The following is a 19,403-nucleotide window of genomic DNA, read 5'->3' on the forward strand; positions in this document are numbered from 1 at the left end:
CCACAATTCTCCTACCACCTACCTACACTAGGGGCAATTTACAATGGCCAATTTACCTATCAACCTGCAAGTCTTTGGCTGTGGGAGAAAACCAGAGCACCCGGCGGAAACCCACGCAGTCACAGGGAGAACTTGAAAACTCCACACAGGCAGTACCCAGAACTGAACCTGGGTCGCTGGAGCTGAGGCTGCGGTGCTAACCACTGCGCCACTGTGCTTTATTACTGTAGTCAGGTTGGGTCAGGTCAGGCAGGATGCAGGAAAAAAAAAAATCAAAGGACTCGGGCCCAGGTTGGGTTCGGGTTGGATGTGGTCAGGTCGGGCCCGGGCAGGGTTTCAATTTCATACCCGAGCAGGCCTTTAAGACTCAGTTTAATTTCTCATTTGAACAATGGCCTCTCCCAGAATGAAGTCCCATCACTACTGGTCTGAAATGTCAGTTTCGGATCGCAGAAATGTCCCAGGGCCAAGTCAGCCATGGAACGGTGGAGGCGTGACAATTGGGCCTTGTGTTCGGGGTGGACCCAACGAAGGTTCTGCACCAGTGCTACCATCCAATACTCCTGCTTTCGGCAGAAGCCCCAGAAAACCACGTCCTGCAGTCGTTCTGGCTGGTACATATTACCGCATGTCTGCAAAAGGCAAGGATGCCACTGTCACGAGCAATACAATACACAGGGAGTACATAACAAGTACAAATTCATGTCAATACAATGTCCATTTTTGTAATTCTCCACCTTGAAATAAGTGACGAATATCAGCCAGCCCACATCTGAGGCACCAAATGCAGAATGGGGCTCCATGCTCCTCTGCCAAAATTCCATTCTGCTTAATTTTTCAGAAAGTGAAAACAAAAAAAATGCCATCGACTTGAGGGTGTGCACAGACTAGTCCTGAGCCTCGCACTCAGCCTTGGACCATGCAGGCAGAGAGTTGAGTTTGGCAGAAAAACTATTTTAGTAACAACTGATGGCGCAAAACAAAGAAGCTGAAGCTGGCTCAGCACCCTGCGGATAAACGGCATCCCAAATTATCACACTGAATGTACAGCACAGGAACAGGCTATTTGGCCCAAATGGCTCTGCACGAGCCTCCTCCACCCTACTTTACCTAACCCTATTAACATTTACTTCTATTCCTTTCTCCTTTAAGGGTTTATCCAGTTATCTCTTAAATGCATCTGTGCTTTTTGCCAAAACTGCTCCTTGCAGTTCTATGCTCTAATCATCCTGTGGGTAAAGAAGTTGAGCTTGAATTTTTTTATTGGATTTATTAGTGACTATTTTATATTTATATATAGCCCCTGGTTTTTTTTTCTTAAAAGTTCTTTTAGACTCTAACACAATACGGTGTAAAAAGGACATAAAACACAGCCATTCTGCAGCAAGAAGCTGCTTGTCCTGCAGACAACCGGTTCTGCAGTTAAATTCTCAACCCACTGCTTCAAATTCCTGCCGCTTCCACACAGCTTCTATTTTAACCTGTTCACTCTGCCATCAAACCACAACTACTCCAGACAAACATTTTGAACCATTAAGCAGCAACCAACGTCCCTTGCCATCACAGCAGTCTCCAGCTGTTGATACAGCAGTGTAGTGTAAATGCCCAGAGCTATCAGCATCAGGCCAAATCCAAGACAAGAATTTTGATTCTACGAGCGAGATCACAAATGCTGAATACATGGAGCTGAGGTAATTAGCAAAGCATATGGGATCTTGAGTTTCATAAAGAGGCAAAGTACAAAAGCAGGGAAGTTATGCTGACACTTTATTAAGTTCTGGCTAGGCCACAACTAGAGTCTTGCATCCAGTACTGGTCACCACACATTCGGAAGAATTGAGGGACCTTGAGTGCAGAGGAGATTTACCAGAATGGTTCCAGGGATGAGGGATTTGAGCTACATGGTTAGGTTGGAAAAGCTGGAGCTGCTTTCCTTGGAGTAAAGGAGATTGAGGGGAGATTTGGTAGAGGTGTACAAGATTATGACTGATTTAGATAAGGTAGACAAAGAAAAGTTGTTCCCATTTGCTCATCATACAAAGGACTAGGGGACATGGATTTAAGGTTTTGGGCAAGAGATACAGGGGGGATGTGGGTAAGAAGTTTTTTTGACATAGCGAGTGTCAATGATCTGGAACTGTCTGCCTACAAGAGTGGCCAAAGCAGATATTCAATGATTTCAAAAGCAAATTGGATGGGCACTTGAAGGAAATAAACTTGGAGGGCTACAGGGATAGGGTGGGACGAATGGGACTGACTGGATTGCTCCAGAGTAAGCATGGATTTGATGGGATGAATGGCCTCCTTCTGTGCCATAATGACTATGACTCGGAGCCTTTTTTAAAAAGGCAAAGAACAACCTACGATACATCAAAGCAAAACATTTAAAACAAGTGAGTCTCACTCCAAATTAGTGATACTTGTGTCGAATTACAAAAGGCATATTTATGTTCCAAAGCTGCAGCTAACCATAAAAAGTTGCCTGCGATTAGTGATATAAATTACTCAATAACCATGTCCCAGTGGCAGTTTTTCGAAGGTCATCATGGGCACCAGATTTCCCGCCTTCATTTCTGCCCAAGATCGAGCATAGAACTCGTCAGGTGGAATGGTGACTGAGGAAAATGCAGCTGTGGGAGGCTGAGATGACACCACTTTCCTGAAGCAGAGAAGCATGAAGAGCAACAACGATCAAACTATAAGGAATTTGCAAAAGACCTGAAAGTGTACAGATTAACATCACAACTAATGCAAAGCAGCAGTGTCACAAGCTGCCCCAATGGTTAAACTGGTAAGTGCATTGCACAACGTTGAACTCAGTAATATAGACCAAAGGTTCCTGGTTCGACTTTCTCTCATGTTGTGTTAGATGACCTTGGCTGGAGGGGGCTCCTAGGGATGCCAACAACTGGCTTCAGCACCAAGGGCTGGGATAGGCAAAAATGTCAACCGGTGTTCCTGCTCCCTGCTGGAAAATGTGAAGGGAAGTTGGGTAAGAGTTCCACTAGGATACCTTCTACAGTCCAATTTCCTGTTATTTAGCAGGGCTCAGTCAGTTGGATGAGACAAGAGAAAGATCTGTTGTCCATTGCATTCTAATCCAGAGTCCAGTGCTTCAGGGAAGGACGGAACAGAATTTAGAATAAGAGACTTGTGGGACTAAATCCCACAAGCAACAACTATAAACAGTCATGACTAGCAGTGCTGGCTGCCTATTTTATGCCATCACAAAACAGTAACAGTCCAGAAATGCTTTTTGGCCCATAACGCCTGTGGTGGTATTAAACGCCACAAAACGCCCCAAGTTATCCCACTTCCCTGCTCCCTTCCTATACTCCTTAATATTCTTTTCTAAGCAACTATGTAAATCCTTTAAAAATAATTTGCCACTGCTCCATTGTTTGCAGCAGATAATTTGAAATTTTAATTACCCCTTGTGTAAACAGATTCTTTTTTCCTAATCTTCCTTTTCATTAATTCCTTTTGTGATCTTAAACGTATGCTCTTGTTGCAACCAGTGAAAACAATTCTTCCCTTTTTTTGCTCCCAAGCTACTGCAGGCAGCACGCCAAATCATTAAAATTGATAAGCATCTGAGACTCGATGGGCCGAATGACGATATTTTATGCTGTACTATTATATGATTTTATGAGACATTCCTTCCGCAGGCACCAAGTAGTCAACATACACTTTGACTCCATAAAGTATGTATGAGAATTTCCACTCCTGTTAACTGCAGTGATTATACATCCAAATATACAATGACCACCTAAAATATATATATGAATATGGCTTTAATCGTTAATGGATTCATAAAATATAGGTATGAATGCAACTCATCTGTAACAGCTTCATAAATTGTACTTTCTTGAAAGAAATTAAAAGGAGGAATCTTAGAAAGGTACAGCACTGAAGGAGGCCATTTGCCAACTGAGTCTGTGCCAGTTGTTACAAAGAGCAATCCAGTTGGTCCCATTCCTCCACTCTTTTCCAATTTTTACTTCAAGAATTTATCCAAATCCTTTTTGAAAGTTACTATTGAATCTGCACTTGTTGCCTTATGAAGTTTTTCTCCCACATCACCTCTGGTTCTTTTGCCAATCACATTAAATCTCTGACCTCTGCTTACTGATCCTTCAGCCATTGGTGGCGAGTGGGGAGGGAGAAAGAGGGGAAAGGGGGAGAGAGAAAGAGAGCAAGCGAAAGGAGAAAGAGCAAAAAAAGACATGCATTTATGACCTCATGATGTCCCAAAGCACCTCACAACCAATGAAGTACCTCTCAAGTGCAATGACTGTTATAATGTAGGAATATCACCACACCCCCCACCCCCAAATAAAAGAGTAAGGATCGTTTTCATAAACAAAACTTTGAGAATGTGCGAAACACTTGACTTCTTCGAAATCCTTTTTCTTGGCCTCCTAGTATAAGCTCCAACTCATCTAAAAACCCAGACCCTCATCGAATCCCACATGTCCTCCCCAAAATGCACTAGCTCTCCTTGCCCCACTACGTCGCTCAACATTTTTTTTTTGTTTTTAAATCTCTTGGCCTTACCCCGTCCCACCTTAGAGATGTCCTGCCTTGCAACCTGGGACTAGATATCACCTCATTCCCTCCATTCTATCAGTGACCATCCCCTTCTTTACTCGGGTCCCTCCACCTCCCCACCCTGCTCTCTGCTTTCAGAAATCTCAACTGTGCCTTCAGTTCGCCATCCAATTTCCCTCCCCTTATCTCTATCACATTCCTCCTCATTGTACAAGATCATATGTTTTGCTGTACACGAGAGCCACTCTATAAATGCAAATTATTGGTATTGTATAGCTTAAAATGTCTTTACTGCAGCCACTTGATATTGAAACAAAATCTGTAATTGTACTGCTCAATCATTTCATAGTTCAAATGGACTATAAATATTTGACATCCTGTGCTTCACTGAAACCCTACAAAGGGCACTATACAATATTGCAGTTTATCACCATCTTTACAGTGCAGGAGGCCATCTGCCCATCGTGTCTGCACTGGTTCGCCGAAAGAGTAATTCACTCAGTTCCATTTTCCGCCTTCTCCCCGTAACCCTGCACATTCTTCCTTTTCATACAACAGTCTAATTCTCTTTTGAATGCTTCAGTTGAACCTGCCTCCACTACACTTTCAGGCAGTGCATTCCAGACCTTAACCACTCGCTGCATGAAAATGTTTTTCCTCATATCACTTTTGTTTCTCTTACCAAATACTTTAAATCTGTGCCCTCTCGTTCTCGGTCCCTTCACAAGTGGGAAGTTTCTCTCTATCTACTCTGTCCAGACCCATGATTTTGAATTGCTCGATCAAATCACCTCTCAGCCTTCTCTTCTCCAAGAGAAACAGTCCTAACTTCTCCAATCTATCTTCATAACTCATCCCTGGGACCATTCTCGTGAATCTTTTCTGTACTCTCTCCAAAGCCCTCACGTCTTTCCTCAAGTGCGGGACCCAGAACTGGGCGCAATCCTCCAGCTAAGGATGAATTAGCGTCTTATACAAGTTCAACATATCTTCCTTGCTCTTGTACTTTATGCCCCTTTTAATAAAGCCGAAGATACTGTATGCTTTGTTAACTGTGCTCTCAACCTGTTCTGCCACCTTCAATGACTTATGCACACCCAAGTCCCTCTGCTTCTGCACCCCTTTTAGAACTGTACCCTTTATTTTATATTGTCTTTCCATTTTCTTCCGACTAAAATGAATCACTTCACATTTCTCTGCATTGAACTTAATCTGCCACCTGTCCGCCCATTTCACCAACTTGTCTATGTCCTTTTGGAGTTCCATACTACCCTCCTCACAGTTCACACTGCTTCCAAGTTTCATATCATATGCAAGAGTATTTGCCTGGATTATGCCCTCAGTGGGGCTTGAACCCATGACCTTCTGATTTAGAGGTTAAGAGTGCTACCAAATGAGCCAAACTGACAAGAGCTAAAGAGATCATGACATAAGATCATAAAGCAGAAAATTCAAACACGATGAAAGAAACCGGTTCCTATTTGTAATCCTTGCCTGTGCAACAAGTTTGCAGGTGACCTAGTGTGGCACTATGCAGAAGAATTGAGATCTAGTCTACTAGCCAGCCATATCCAGAGACACTGAGGAGGTTGTACAGTCACACACAGTATGTTAAGAAAACTAGAAATCACAATTTCACACAACTGAATTGAAAGGTATAAGTTTTAATAAAGAAAATATGTAAATATAGATGTATTATTAGTCTGTGCTTCTGTACAGGGGGTCTCAATACCAAATGTTTACAGGTGTAAGAGATTGCAACCCAGTCTTATAGGTGCGAGTCCATTTTAAAGCCAGTCTGTCCTTATTTTTATTTATTGCCATTATAAATTCTTAGGTTCATATTTATAATGCAAAGTGCCTAGGTAAATTTGTCATGCTGCAATTACACCCTCCAGCCAGTGGTGATATTGGGGTGAGGAAGTAAAGAGGAAGTAATTACAGTGTGACATTTACAGACAATTTCTATTATAAAATGGACATATGGATGGAAAAGGTTGACAGGAAGTATACAGATACAAGATTTTAATTATAGATTCACAGAGAGAACATGAACTAATGTACAAAATGCGCCCAATTAATCTGAGCTCATATCTGCCAGTGCACAATCACCAATGCATGAGAAATACTGGAAGAAACTTTACAGGACCAATTGCATTTCATTTGTAATAAAATGATTGTGAAGTCAATAAAATATCACCGTACAAAGTTTGAGTATGGCAACAAGTTAGATGCTATACACAGTTCCAATAAAAAGCCGAGAAGGCAATGGAGGCTGGTTGATTGGCAAGGGACTTTACACAGGGTTCCAAAGCTAGTTGTATCTCTAAAGCCAACTGATCTGTTTGTTAAGAAATTATTACTTTCTACAATTAGGTTGCCACATGCCACCTCATGTCCACAGCTGATCAATTGCTTCCAATTACTTTTTATGAATGAGCTTTATTTTCCCAATTTCCCTTTATATTGGCAAACCTGAGATGGAGAGCCATGGCCTACAATGCAGGATTTTAAGTGGGAGAGTAAAGGGAAGACAGGACAATTATACAATATTGATTATTGACACCAAATCTATGTTAAAAAGTCTGGACATTCTAGGGGGAAGGAGCTGTTGAATAAGATAAAGTTTCCAGGTCCTGGGAAAAGATTAAGCTGGACTAAAGAGACAACATATTGTTGTCAATGCAAATACAAAGTGTTCAAAGAATTTACTGTACAGAAATAGGTCATTTGGCTCAAGCCACTGTTTATGCTCTTCACAAACCTCTTCCCCACTTCATCTAACCGTATCAACACATCCTATTCTTTTCTTCCTCAAGTGCTTACCTAGCATCCCCTTTGAATACATCTATACAATTCACTTCAACTACTCCGTGGTTTCTCTTGAATTCATTATTGGAATTATTAGTCACTATCTTATATTTAATGGTCCCTAGTTCTGGTCCCCCCACAAGTGGAAGCATCCTCTCTGTCTACCTTATCAAATCTTTTTGATAAATCATGATTTCAATGCAGCATGATGCATGTATGAAAGGAACCAATGCCAAAGTGCAATGGCACCAAAACCCTCCTCAAACTCACACTAACTAGAATAGCAGGACTTAGTGAGCCTGGCCTCAAGTAGTAACTGCCCACGACTATCCACATTACAAGGCATCAGCTGCCCGATACCAGTCTGCCCTCAATGTACAAACCTACCATAGAAATCAGGTGGCCACACTGGAGTATTGTTTGACAGCTGCAGCAGGTAAATACCAGTGAACTTGTATAGTACATTTGTCAACATATTGTGAACTAGTTCCCAAATGTATGAACTAAATTTCAGAACTGTCAATCTCTGCTTCAGAATTCATGACTGGCTGCCTCAGTTGCTCCCAGCTCTCTGACGTTTACAACAACTCAGAATTATACACCTTTAACGTAGCAATGTATCCCAAGGCCTTCACAGGAGCAATCAAACAAAATTTGAAAGCAAACCACATAAGGAGATTTTAGGAAAGATGACCAAAAGCTTGATCATAAAGATAGGTTTTGCCAGGCAAATTAACATTTTACTTGCCCGAGAAAAGTTTGCTGGAATTGAGTTTCACTTAAAAGAGTGCAGTGGGGGCCTCTCCCAATGGCTCAGTTGATCAAGGCTGCTTGGCTTAAAAATCATCACAGGTCAGATTCCAGGTTGAAGTAAATGGAACTGAATATCGGACTGTGCGTTTAATGGGTGGCCTATTTGATTCTGTCCACTTTATGCTGCTGACAAAGATGTGTTTCTACTCCATTACAGGGATGTAATCTCCTGGACTGGTTTTGAGGACCTGAGTAGGCTGGAGGGGAATATTCAGAGTATTTTCTCCCTTATTGGCCCCCAGGATTTTTCAGTGTTTTTTGTTTTGCCTCTTCCAGGACAGTACATGGTTGCAGGAGTGGTGGGAGGGAGTAAGTGTTTAAGCATGATGGTTCGGGTATCATGGTGTGGGACAGGCTTAATAGGCAGGAAAAGACCAGCTGGCTTATCAATTTTAATGTTGGGAAAGGGAAGCTGGGTGTGCGTCCTACAGTGGCTCTGTAGGAAACTGCGCATGGGAGCATCTGTTGAGAAAATGAGGCTTACTTTCACTACACCCCTGCACTTTGAAACTCTCCAAAAAAAACATTTGATTTTCCAACCTCTCTACCTTTATTCAAAAACTCAGAGGAAGGCCTCTCCCTGAGATCAAGCTTTGATTTTCCTCTCTATGACCTTTCGCGCGCACTTGGCATTGGCCTCTCCTTTGTGTATAATGCTTTCAGACAATCCTTTGAGTTGTCCAATATAAATGCCAGCTTTGGTCGACTATGCTGCTGTTACAATGCCCAGGGGTCCACACAGGAGGGCAGGTCACTTGGACAATGCACAGAAGGCAGCTGTCACACATGAAAACGCCACCCGGAGGACACCTTCAGAAGAAAAGATAGTTGGCAGAGAAAGAGGTGCAGCAGCTAAATCATCAAACTGACCAGGGCTAGCAGTGAACAAGATGACAGTTTAAAGGAAATTGTTAAATATGTAGAATACTGTAGTGGCCACGAATGGTTCAAGTAAAAATTATTGTTGCCATTGGTGACCCAGCTAGCCAGAGAGGTGCACTCTGAGACTTCCAAACAATTTCCTGTAAATTGCTTCTTAATTTCTGATTATGTCACTTATTCACATTCCTTAAAATGCTTCTAGTTTTTTGGGGGATGTCAGAGTGGGGAAGAACAAGGAGAAATGGAAGGAGAAATAAGGTAGAGGCTAGATCAACTTGATTTCTATAAGAATTAATGCTTGGATATTTGCATTACTGAACCATTTTCACTAACTACCATTGTACATTAGGGCCACAGCGATAAATAGATATCGTGATTAGCATTACTTAGCTTGAAAGAAATTATTGTACTTTAAAGGTAAGGGTTAGCTTCTTACATTGATAGATGCATTGTTTAAATTTGTTGTGTCCACTACAATTTTCCTTAAGAATTTGGCTTGTCAAAGACATTACCTTTCGAGTGAAGACCCGAGAAAGCTTTTAGATTCAATTCTTCACTTGTCCTTACTTAGTCAATCTCAATGAATGCAATAGGAGGGTCAATATCATATACCTTGGACCTCTGCATAAGGAAATCAGAAATATGTGCCTGGAGTTGATAGGCCCATGTTAAGTCTGCATGCCAAATGAGGTCATTGGGTGAGGAGAGGGCCAGGGTAGCCTGCCATACTCAAATATCACGCCGACACTCACCTTCTAGACTGACGCACCAAGAATGGCCACTCGGGTGAGGGACCAGAAGGCTAAGGCCATTTGAACTGCAGCAACAGTCGGCACCATCAGTGAGGCAGAGGACTCTGAATACTAAGCAATTGAAAACACATCACTACAAGTAATCAGAGACAGATTGACTTCTAATGCCACCACTGTCTCATTTTTATTGAAGTCAGATTTTGAATGCATTTCCTGTTTACACAAATATCAACATCCAATTTCAATTAGCACACAAGGTCTAGGATTATTTTCACAGAACTGCAATAGCCATAAGCTTATCCAGAACACATACAAACTCCAGAGACAAACACAAACTGTTCTACAACCAAATGATGTTGACCCAACACACACACACAAGACTACAAGTCCAGGAATGCACAATGTAAATCAAGGTTACTAGAGGAATGATTGATCTGCATTGAAACTACTGACTGAGCCCCACGAGTCAGTTTGCTGCAGCCCTGTGTGCCCTATGTTATTTCCACTGTGTTGTAAAATTAATTGAGTGTGGGTCTGGCAGCTGTTGGTGAGTCAGTGTTTAAAATTGTATCACTTCCCACAGGTTTGCAAAAATGAACATTTGACAAGAGAAGGCTCGCAATCCTACTCAAATCAGATTTTAAACTAACTATTCAGACTAGTAACTATTTGATGACAGACAATGTTTGCTGTTCCCCATCCCCATGAAGAGGCTGTACAATACTGAAGGCTGACATATGAAATCAGAAATACAACTCCAAAGGACATGAAGTAGATAGGACCATCACCACATGCCAAACTTTCTGAGCAACGAACAGTGGCCATTACTTGACGGTTCCACTAACTGAGGCTGCCACATACCATTCCAATAGAGAAATACCTTTTAATACATCCCTCTACTACAATTTCGGGGTTGGGGGTGTGGGGGGGGGGGGGCGGGGGAGAAGAAAGAAAATAAATTAGATCGCCACCCGCAGTAGTTTCATCATCAGCAGAACTAGGTTCAAACACGCTTACTTAGACTTCCCTAGTAAGTCATTTGGTATATATACTCACCATTGTGGAACTGAGTATTCCAGACCAAACCTGGGCTGATCAGAGATAGTCTAGACTAATGCAGCAGTAGGGTACTACACATGGCTTCAGCATCCGTTATGACAACTTATATTTATATAGCACCTTTAATGTAAAATAACATCCCAAGGCACTTTACAGGAGCATTATATAACAAAGTATGACATTGAGCCACAAAAGCTGATGAGAGTTGAGATGACCAAAAACAATCAAAGAGGTAGGTTTTAAGAAGTAGCTTAAAGAAGGAAAGCAAGGTGGAGAGGCAGAGAGGTGAAGGGAGGGTATTCCAGAGCTTGGGGCCTAGGCAACTGAAGGTACGGCCACCAAAAGTGGAGCAATTAAAATCAGGGATGCACAAGAGGCCAGAATTAAAGGAGCGCAGATATCATGGAGAGTTGTAGGGCTGGAGCAGATTACAGAGGGAGGGAAGGGTGAGTTGGGTAAGGATGGGAAGGGGAGGTAAGGAAGAGAAAGTGGAATTAACTCCTGATCAGCATTCAGTGACCCCTACTGGAAAGTCTTCATCTGTGGGAATGAATTTGTCACTAGACGCTCTGTCACCAAGACCCATGCTAGCACCAATGGTTCCTAGCCAACATGTCTGACATAACAGGACCTAACCCAAAAGCATTTGCTCGGTCTTCATGGCTGCCTGCTTCAGTGAATCTAACACATGTACCTTCAGGCTGCATCCTGCTGCGTGCGATCTGTGCTTCTAGAGCCTGAAGCACTAGTAGGTGTAACATAGTGCAAGAGCAGCTTGTGTTTCAGCACACAATCCAGAGCTGAATTGCTCACGCTCACATATGGAGAATGCCACTTTGAGCAAGGAACCAGAGGATTATCCCAACGGAGCCATATCGGTTGCTGCTTTCAAGAGATGAGAATTAGCGGAGTAATTACTAAGGGCAAAAGAAAATCACAAATGCATTCAAATGCACACTGTGTATGTGGTATCCAAATTGCTCAGACGAACTGTCATCTTGAAACCTAAAAAATGAGGTATTAAAATTACCTTAACTCAGCAATGAGTCACAGTTTTAGGTCTGCAATGATAGAAATAAAGAAAAGAAACACACATTAAAATTCTACTCAGCAGAAAAAGCTTCAATATTTACATTTTCTGTACAAATTCATCTCGGCCTATGGTAGTATGCTTACAGCCTATTATATTGAGCAGATGCAGGAGTGACAGACTTCATTTCCATTCCATTTGAGTCAATATCAATTCCACAAAGCTAAAAAGAAATCACAATAGCTGGTATTTGAGCCTTGAGGTTCTCCGTTAGAAATCCTGGAAACCTGCAGTGTAGAGGAGGGTTGCATTTTGGCGCTGAGCAAACGGGGAACTAGCTCAAGTGTGGTTCCTGTTCCCACCACTGAATAAATTACAGAATTGCTGGAGTGAAGTCTCCAGTTCTGGCTGCACACAGCGACATAAACAATCTAAGTGCTGGAATGAAAGCCTTGGATTAGGTATTTCTTCAGTTTCACTATTAGAACACTACAACAGCTATAATTTAACTTTAGAAACTAGGGTCAGAATCCCACTGGCTTTGTTTTTAAAACTTTAACTCCTTCCCCTTTCCATGTGTAGGTGAGCCATGCTGGCACACCTTACTGAATGCCAAGTGCTCTCTGGTACCTTTCCTGAGTGACCATTCTTCGCATACAAACCTATATTGTTGACTCGTGGCAGGATATTTCTGTACGGTAGGCGGGAATGTGGAGTTGAGGTTACAATCAGATTAGCCATGACCTTGTTGAATGGTGGAGCAGGCTTGAGGGGCCAAGTGGCCTACTCCTACTCCAAATTCGTATGTCTGCCTCACAGCGAAGCTCAACCTTTTCCTCATTCTATACATCCACACATGAATTTTCTTGCAATGGTCACTCACTGGACTGTGATTTGGAAAGGCAAGCCTGGCTGATTTTCCCTTCCTTATGCCAAGGGCAATCAGGCCAAATGCGGCACCCCAACTGAAATCAAGAAATTCAACACAGTTCATGCCTCCTGCATGGCTCAGTTATATAAAAGCAAAATACTGCAGATGCTGGAAATCTGAAATAAAAACAAGAAATGCTGGAAATACTCAGCAGGTCTGGAAGCATCTGTGGAGAGAGAAGCAGAGTTAATGTTTCAGGTCAGTGACCCTTCATCAGAACTGAAAAATATTAGAAATGTAAAAGGTTTTAAGCAAGTAAAGTGGGGGTGGGGCAAGAGATAACAAAAGAAAAGGTGTTGATAGGGCAAGGTCACAGAGAATAACTGACCAGAGGTCATGGAACAAAGGCAAACGGTATGTTAATGGTGCGGTGAAAGACAAAGCATTAGTACAGAGAGGGTGTCAATGACTGTAAAATGAACAGCCCTGGCTCAAAGCACAAACATTAAACAAAAAAAGTGGGTGGGCACAGTGGAAACAAACTAAAATAAAACAAATTTAAAAAAAGAAAAAATTAACTAAAAATAAAAAGGGGGCCAGTCATGCTCTGAAGTTATTGAACTCAATGTTCAGTCCAGCAGGCTGTAGTGTGCCTAATCGAATCAGTTATATCCTGGGTGCATCGCTGACCAATTTATCAACAAAGTAATGGAAAAGTTCTCAGTACAGTCATCCCACAAGGTGGCAAAGCAGACAACCAGGTGCTTTCTCTACAGGGAGGGAAAGTTATTGTGAGGCAGTCTCATACAGCTAGCAAACAGCTCGAAGTAGCACTGGCAGTGGCTTGGGTATGTGACTAGGGAGAAGCTGGGTGAAAAATGCACGGAGTTTGTACACAGATAGAGCAGCCAATTTGTTTCTGATCTGCCAACAGCATCACCCTTCAGATCTCTTCATTCTCCCCTCTGGCCAGAATATGGTCTATCAGTCATCACTGTTTACACAATCCATAGCAGTAGCCTTAAGCGCTGTAACAGTACAAGTTTCAGTTCGACCCCTGGATGTGAAGACTGATTCAATTGTGTGTAGCTAACCCAAGGAGTTAGCATATTTGTGACTCATTGTCCTGCCTCCCTCCTCTTTTGACTAGTCCTCTAAAAGGTCCACTCCATCCTGAACAGTAACCGATTCTTTAACCTACTTTCAGATGCTGACTGGCCTATCACGTCTTTCCAGCATTTGTGGTTTTTATTTTTAATCTGCAACTGTACTATATTTCCTCTGAAAACTCCTTGGAGAAGCTGTCTACTCCAATGTGCAGGTTTCTTCACAAACGAGTTAGTAAGAAAATAATGTAATTAGTGGAAGAGGTTCAGCATCTATGATCCCGTGACTTGCATGTCGCATGTGGGGACAGACGACCCACGTTATTATACCACACCACTTTGAGAAGGAGACCCCATGAGGGAATTCTGAATTTCTTTGCATTTTATCAACAGGTCTTAAAAGACAAGAATAAAGGTCTGAGAGAAAAAAAGAGGTGGGGGGTGGAGAGAGAGAGAGGTAAAGGCGAGAAAAGAGAAACAAGAGAATAGGATTCAAAATACAATAGGTGAAATCTGTTGTTACGACCAGGTGAGAATGGGTCTAGGGGGTTCGCTCTCAGCCTTTGTCTGGTAGACCCATAACAGGGTTTAATTTTTAAACACCATGTTTTTAGCTCCCCCTTTGTGAATCCTTGCTCACCGTTCCAATTGTAAGGCAAAGAAATCAAATAGGTTTCCTCAGATTTCAACAGGAAAGGAAATTTATTAATCTTAAATTCTATTCTGGTTAACGACTACAAATATGCGATGCAACCACGCTAGCATGCATAAGCAATAAACACATACGCAGATACAGAAAAAGTAGAAGGAATAATGAGGAAGAGTTTGAGGCAATATCTGGTCGTTACAGTCCTTTAATAGATTTGGTCCTGAACCCAAGAGATCATTTTAGCTATGAGGTATAACTCACCTGCTTCACATAATACAAGCCCAACTCCAACTTCTCTCATCAGCTGATTTATTTTATCAACATAGTACTTAAGTCCCAGAGTACTTAACGACTTGGCCCTAGAAATAATGGATGCATTGGTGGTCATCTTTCAAGATTGGGCGGCACAGTGGCGCAGTGGTTAGCACCGCAGCCTCACAGCTCCAGAGACCCGGGTTCAGTTCTGGGTACTGCCTGTGCGGAGTTTGCAAGTTCTCCGTGTGTCTGCGTGGGTTTCCTCCGGGTGCTCCGGTTTCCTCCCACCTCCAAAAGACTTGCAGTTTGATAGGTAAATTGGCCATTGTAAATTGCCCCTAGTGTAGGTAAGTGGTAGGAGAATGGTAGAGAATATGGGATTAATATCGGATTAGTATAAATGGGTGGTTGTTGGTCGGCACAGACTCGGTGGGCCGAAGGGCCTGTTTCAGTGCTGTATCTCTAAATAAATAAGTTCAATGTGGAGTCTTTGGTTGCTGGTAATTCAGTCATGTGACCAGCCTGGCTCTGTGGATTGTATTATTTTAGCAGGGCCTGGAATGCACTTCCTTACACCTTCAGTGTCTGATCAAAATCTATTTGGGTTAACTGGAGCAGGGAATAGCCCTTTGTCTCCACAAGCAGCATCTCTTCGTATGCAAATGTCCTTCCAGCCCAGTGTCTGGTGATCTTCAAGCAAGTCATTTCTTCACTCCAGTAATAGTAGTAACAGTTTAAAAATCAATGTTCATATGACAAAATTAGCCAAGTAGTTGCATCATCACATTAGAATTCTTCAGGCACAGCAGTTTTTCCCAATATTACAACTGGCTGCACTCATGCATGTAATCTTCCAAAATTTAATACTGTTACATGACCTCACTTGAAGATTTTTTTTTGCACATCATCCATTAACCACACAATGCAAACAGCTCCCTGCAAACTTCCCTGCTTTAATCCACAGCACAGGTCTTTGAATGGACAACACAAAGTCATCACATTCCCACCTTTCTGGGACTGGACATAACATACCTAGCCAGTAAAGTACCTCAAAAACTCCTCTCGTCTACCGCCGTTTTGTTTCTCAGTTGCTGGCACAGATATATATTGCTGGCCATATGCTACATTTTATGCAATAGCAGTGTTTATTTAAATACAACTGAGCCACGGCCAACACATACATAAGGGCCTAACAAGTCTGCAGAGATCAGTTCTCTGACTGTGGCACCATGTAAAAGTAGCAAGGTCCACAGAGCTGTTTATTTCAAAAGTGGCAAAGTAGATATACTCCCACCATCAATGGCACCTGCACTATAAACAACCTGAACTCCCATTCTCTGATGAAGTCAGCAACCTTTCTGTTCTTGGATCCCAACAGCAGCCATCACAGGGAGCAGAAAACACGTGCCTCTTTCCTAGTGAACCTCCAATGGACCCTGCAGTCATCAGCTGTACGCTCACAAATGGAAAAGGGAAGCATGGCACTCAGTTTGCTAGTGTCTATTCGAGCAGCAATCTCACATTGCCTCAGCACCAACATAGAAGCACCTGAACAGCATTCCTTCCCCTCTCTTCAAAAAAGACAAAAAATGCATGTTGGACAATGCTCGCTATTTAGCAGACGCGGTGAAAGATTGGCAATTTAATCGTGGGCCTGCAGCTTGGCAATGCTTTGATGAAAACCAAAAAGGGGCACAACTCCCCTCAACACCACTGCATTAGGCAAACACCTCCAGGCCACAGCAGACACAAGGCCTGGAGCTTCAAACTTACCATTTGCAACACAAGAGGGAGTTATGCTGGGTATTTGCTTGCAATGGTGCAATCAGCTTGTGGAACCCACCGATAAAGGTGCATAGATTGTTTTATCAGTCTGACCCCAGTGCACAACTAATATTCTAAAGATCTTCCCTCCCATCTGTCCTCAAATGCAAAATGTTCTAGGTCCCTTTTTTAAAAAAAAAATCCTGGTAAAAGAAACAAATTTGCATTTCTGTAACACCTCATCACAACTCAAATACTTGCAAGGATCACTGAGGCAGACGGGTTATTGTTGAGGGTTTACATATCGGGCACTTACGGCTTCAGGCACCACACAGATTCAAGCCAGTCAGAAAGCCTGCAGGATCTGAACCCAAGTTACTCAAGATTCAGATTATTTTGTGGCTATTTGTATTGGTGCAGCCCTTAATTGACAATCATCTTGTTTTATAGATCAAAATATCAATCTCTCTCTCTCTAAACTGTAAAAGGGAGACTGCTGCAATTTCAAGAATGGAGTGAGCCCAGAGATATTGGTCATCTTAGCCAACACCATTGGCTAAATCAAAACTGGGCCCACGGCCTTTCCAATGACCACAATGGATTCCTAACCATCCATGGAGACAAGCGTCGGTCAGAGGCACAGACTTCTTGAGACAATGGGTCGCAAAAAGCAAAAGAGGGAAGTTCTAACACTGTTGCTTGAACACCCACTCAGAGTGGCACTGAAAGACTTGGCAGCAGGTTCCTACCTTGGCCTCTTGGCCCAGGAAAGCAGAGGTCTGCAAGAACAGAGAGATTTCATAACTTAAAACGACAACCCAAACAATAGATTAACATGCAACATTTGAAGTCTGCTCCCTCCAATGGCCTCTCAGCAGAAATCTTCAAGACAGTAGACAATCTACTTACGATTTACAGAACCTGCAAATTTGGAGCTCATTTGGATTCTAATATCTCTTCTGATATTACACCAATAGCAAAACCAGACCAGTGATAGCATCCTGTCCACCAACATCGTGCAAGGACACTTCGTGGAGAACAATCATTTCACCATATTAAAACCTAATATCCAGGGATCACCCAGTATATTAGTGGTGCTTTGCGATCAAGTCACACAACCAGAAATTCCCAGCTCTGATCCTCAACCTAGTTAGCTCATCTCAGCCTGGGCAGCAAATGTGACACTATGCTTGGCCTTTGCACTGAGCTTTGGAGAAGGGAGGTAAACCGGCCAGGAATTCCTTCTCCAAACAGCTGCCTAGTCACCCCTGCTGAAATGCCTGCATGTTAAACACCTAACCAGAACAATTTTGGTGATATTGGTAGAAATCAGATATCTCAACCAACATTTATATGAAATTCTATTCAGAAACATTGAAGATGTCTGCTTTGCTGTACAACTATTTACTAAATTAATCACAGTTTAAACTCATGCATTGCCATGATTTTGTTGATGGGGCATTAATTGTACTGAAATGCAGCCTGTTAAAGGAGAATTGACACACCCTAAGTACCATACTGCCTGACCCGCTGGGTGACCCCAGCACTTTCCGCTTTGCTGCCACATACTTACCCTGTTGCGTCCCAGTGTGCTGTGAAGTTGCGAGCCTCTTCTTCCACTCAAGTGTAACACTCCTTCTTGTAGGCGTGCTGCACCTGGGTGAATAATCTTAAATCTGCACATTCCAGGATGTGAGACTTAAGTAGACCATAAAAGGTATTACAGAAGTTTACAGAGAACACACTGACACAAATGGGAATGCATGGGTGTCACAGCAATGTAAATACATCTTTCACTTGATGTACTTGTCCATCGATCACTGAAGGCAGCAGCACAGGTAGATAAGGTGGTTAGAAAGGCATTTGAAGGAACTTTTCTTAAAACATACATGTTATGCTGAAAATTTATAAATTGCTGGTTAGGCCCCAGATAGAGAATTGTATCCAATTCCAGACACCACACTTTAGGAAGGATGTTAAGCATTGGAGAGGATGCAGAGGAGATTTACTAGAATGGTACCAGGGATGAGGGATGTTGGTTGCATGGAGAGACCAGAGAAAGCGGGGTTGCTCTGAGAGCAGAGCATGTTAATGGGAGATTTAATAGAGGTGTTCAAAATCAGAGAGTTTTGAAAAGAGCAAATAAGGAGGGACAGTGTCCAGTGACAGAAGGCTCAGTAACTGGAGGACTCAGATTTAAGGTAATTGGCACAAGAACCAGAGGAAACACGGAGAATTGTTCTTTTAAAAAATGTGAGTTATGATAATTTGGAATACACCTCCTGAAAGGGTGGCGGAAGCAGATTGAATAACAACTTTCAAAAGGGAATTGAATAAACACTGGAAGTGGAAAAAAAGTGCAGGACAATGGAGAAAGAGCAAGGGAGTGGGATTAATTAGGTAGCTCTTTCAAAAAGCTGGCACAATGGGCCAAATGGCCTCCTTCTATGCTGAATAATTCTATGATGATTCTATAATACAGGAGTGAAGAATATTTTGTCTGAGAAGATTTCCCTTTGTAAACAGTACCCAAGCAGTGCTCATTTAAAAGAAACTGCAGCTAAGAGGTTATGTGTATATTTGCAAGATATTTTCAGCAATAATTTTTTCCCTTTCCACACCGGGTCTGTTTGAAAGGTAATAAGCTCAGTGATTGAAGTGGAAGACAGAACACTTCTTGTAAACATAATATACTGAACAAGTGAAAGGTATTCCAGATGTTGGACTGAAGGTGTTAATACAACACATCAACTACCCATACACAAGCTGAACACTGTGAATACAAGGCAGTGATCAAACATAAACTAAACAAACACTGGCTTGTTCAAACTTTAGCTTCCCACAGGAGCACACAACACCA

The 19,403-nt window shown here is 42.3% G+C and overlaps 1 protein-coding gene across 6 annotated transcripts in view; it reads right to left on the reverse strand.

Moving 5' to 3' along the window:
* Positions 1–19,403, reverse strand: part of LOC137347239 (phosphatase and actin regulator 4-like) — a 183,186-nt gene that overhangs the window by 139,928 nt on the left and 23,855 nt on the right. The window contains exons 1-2 of one of the 6 annotated variants that reach the window (XM_068011514.1): positions 12,045–12,233; positions 11,899–11,929 (exon numbers count right to left, since the gene is read on the reverse strand). The exons of 2 other annotated variants lie outside the window; for them this stretch is intronic. The gene's annotated coding sequence lies outside the window, so the exon portion shown is untranslated. Of the gene's footprint in view, positions 1–11,562; positions 11,584–11,898; positions 11,930–12,001; positions 12,024–12,044; positions 12,234–19,403 lie in introns of those variants that run through there. 3 more of the 6 variants (XM_068011516.1, XM_068011515.1, XM_068011517.1) reach the window with 3 other exon arrangements.

The sequence above is a fragment of the Heterodontus francisci genome, chromosome 31 (assembly GCF_036365525.1).
Source record: "Heterodontus francisci isolate sHetFra1 chromosome 31, sHetFra1.hap1, whole genome shotgun sequence".
Classification (NCBI taxonomy): domain Eukaryota; kingdom Metazoa; phylum Chordata; class Chondrichthyes; order Heterodontiformes; family Heterodontidae; genus Heterodontus; species Heterodontus francisci.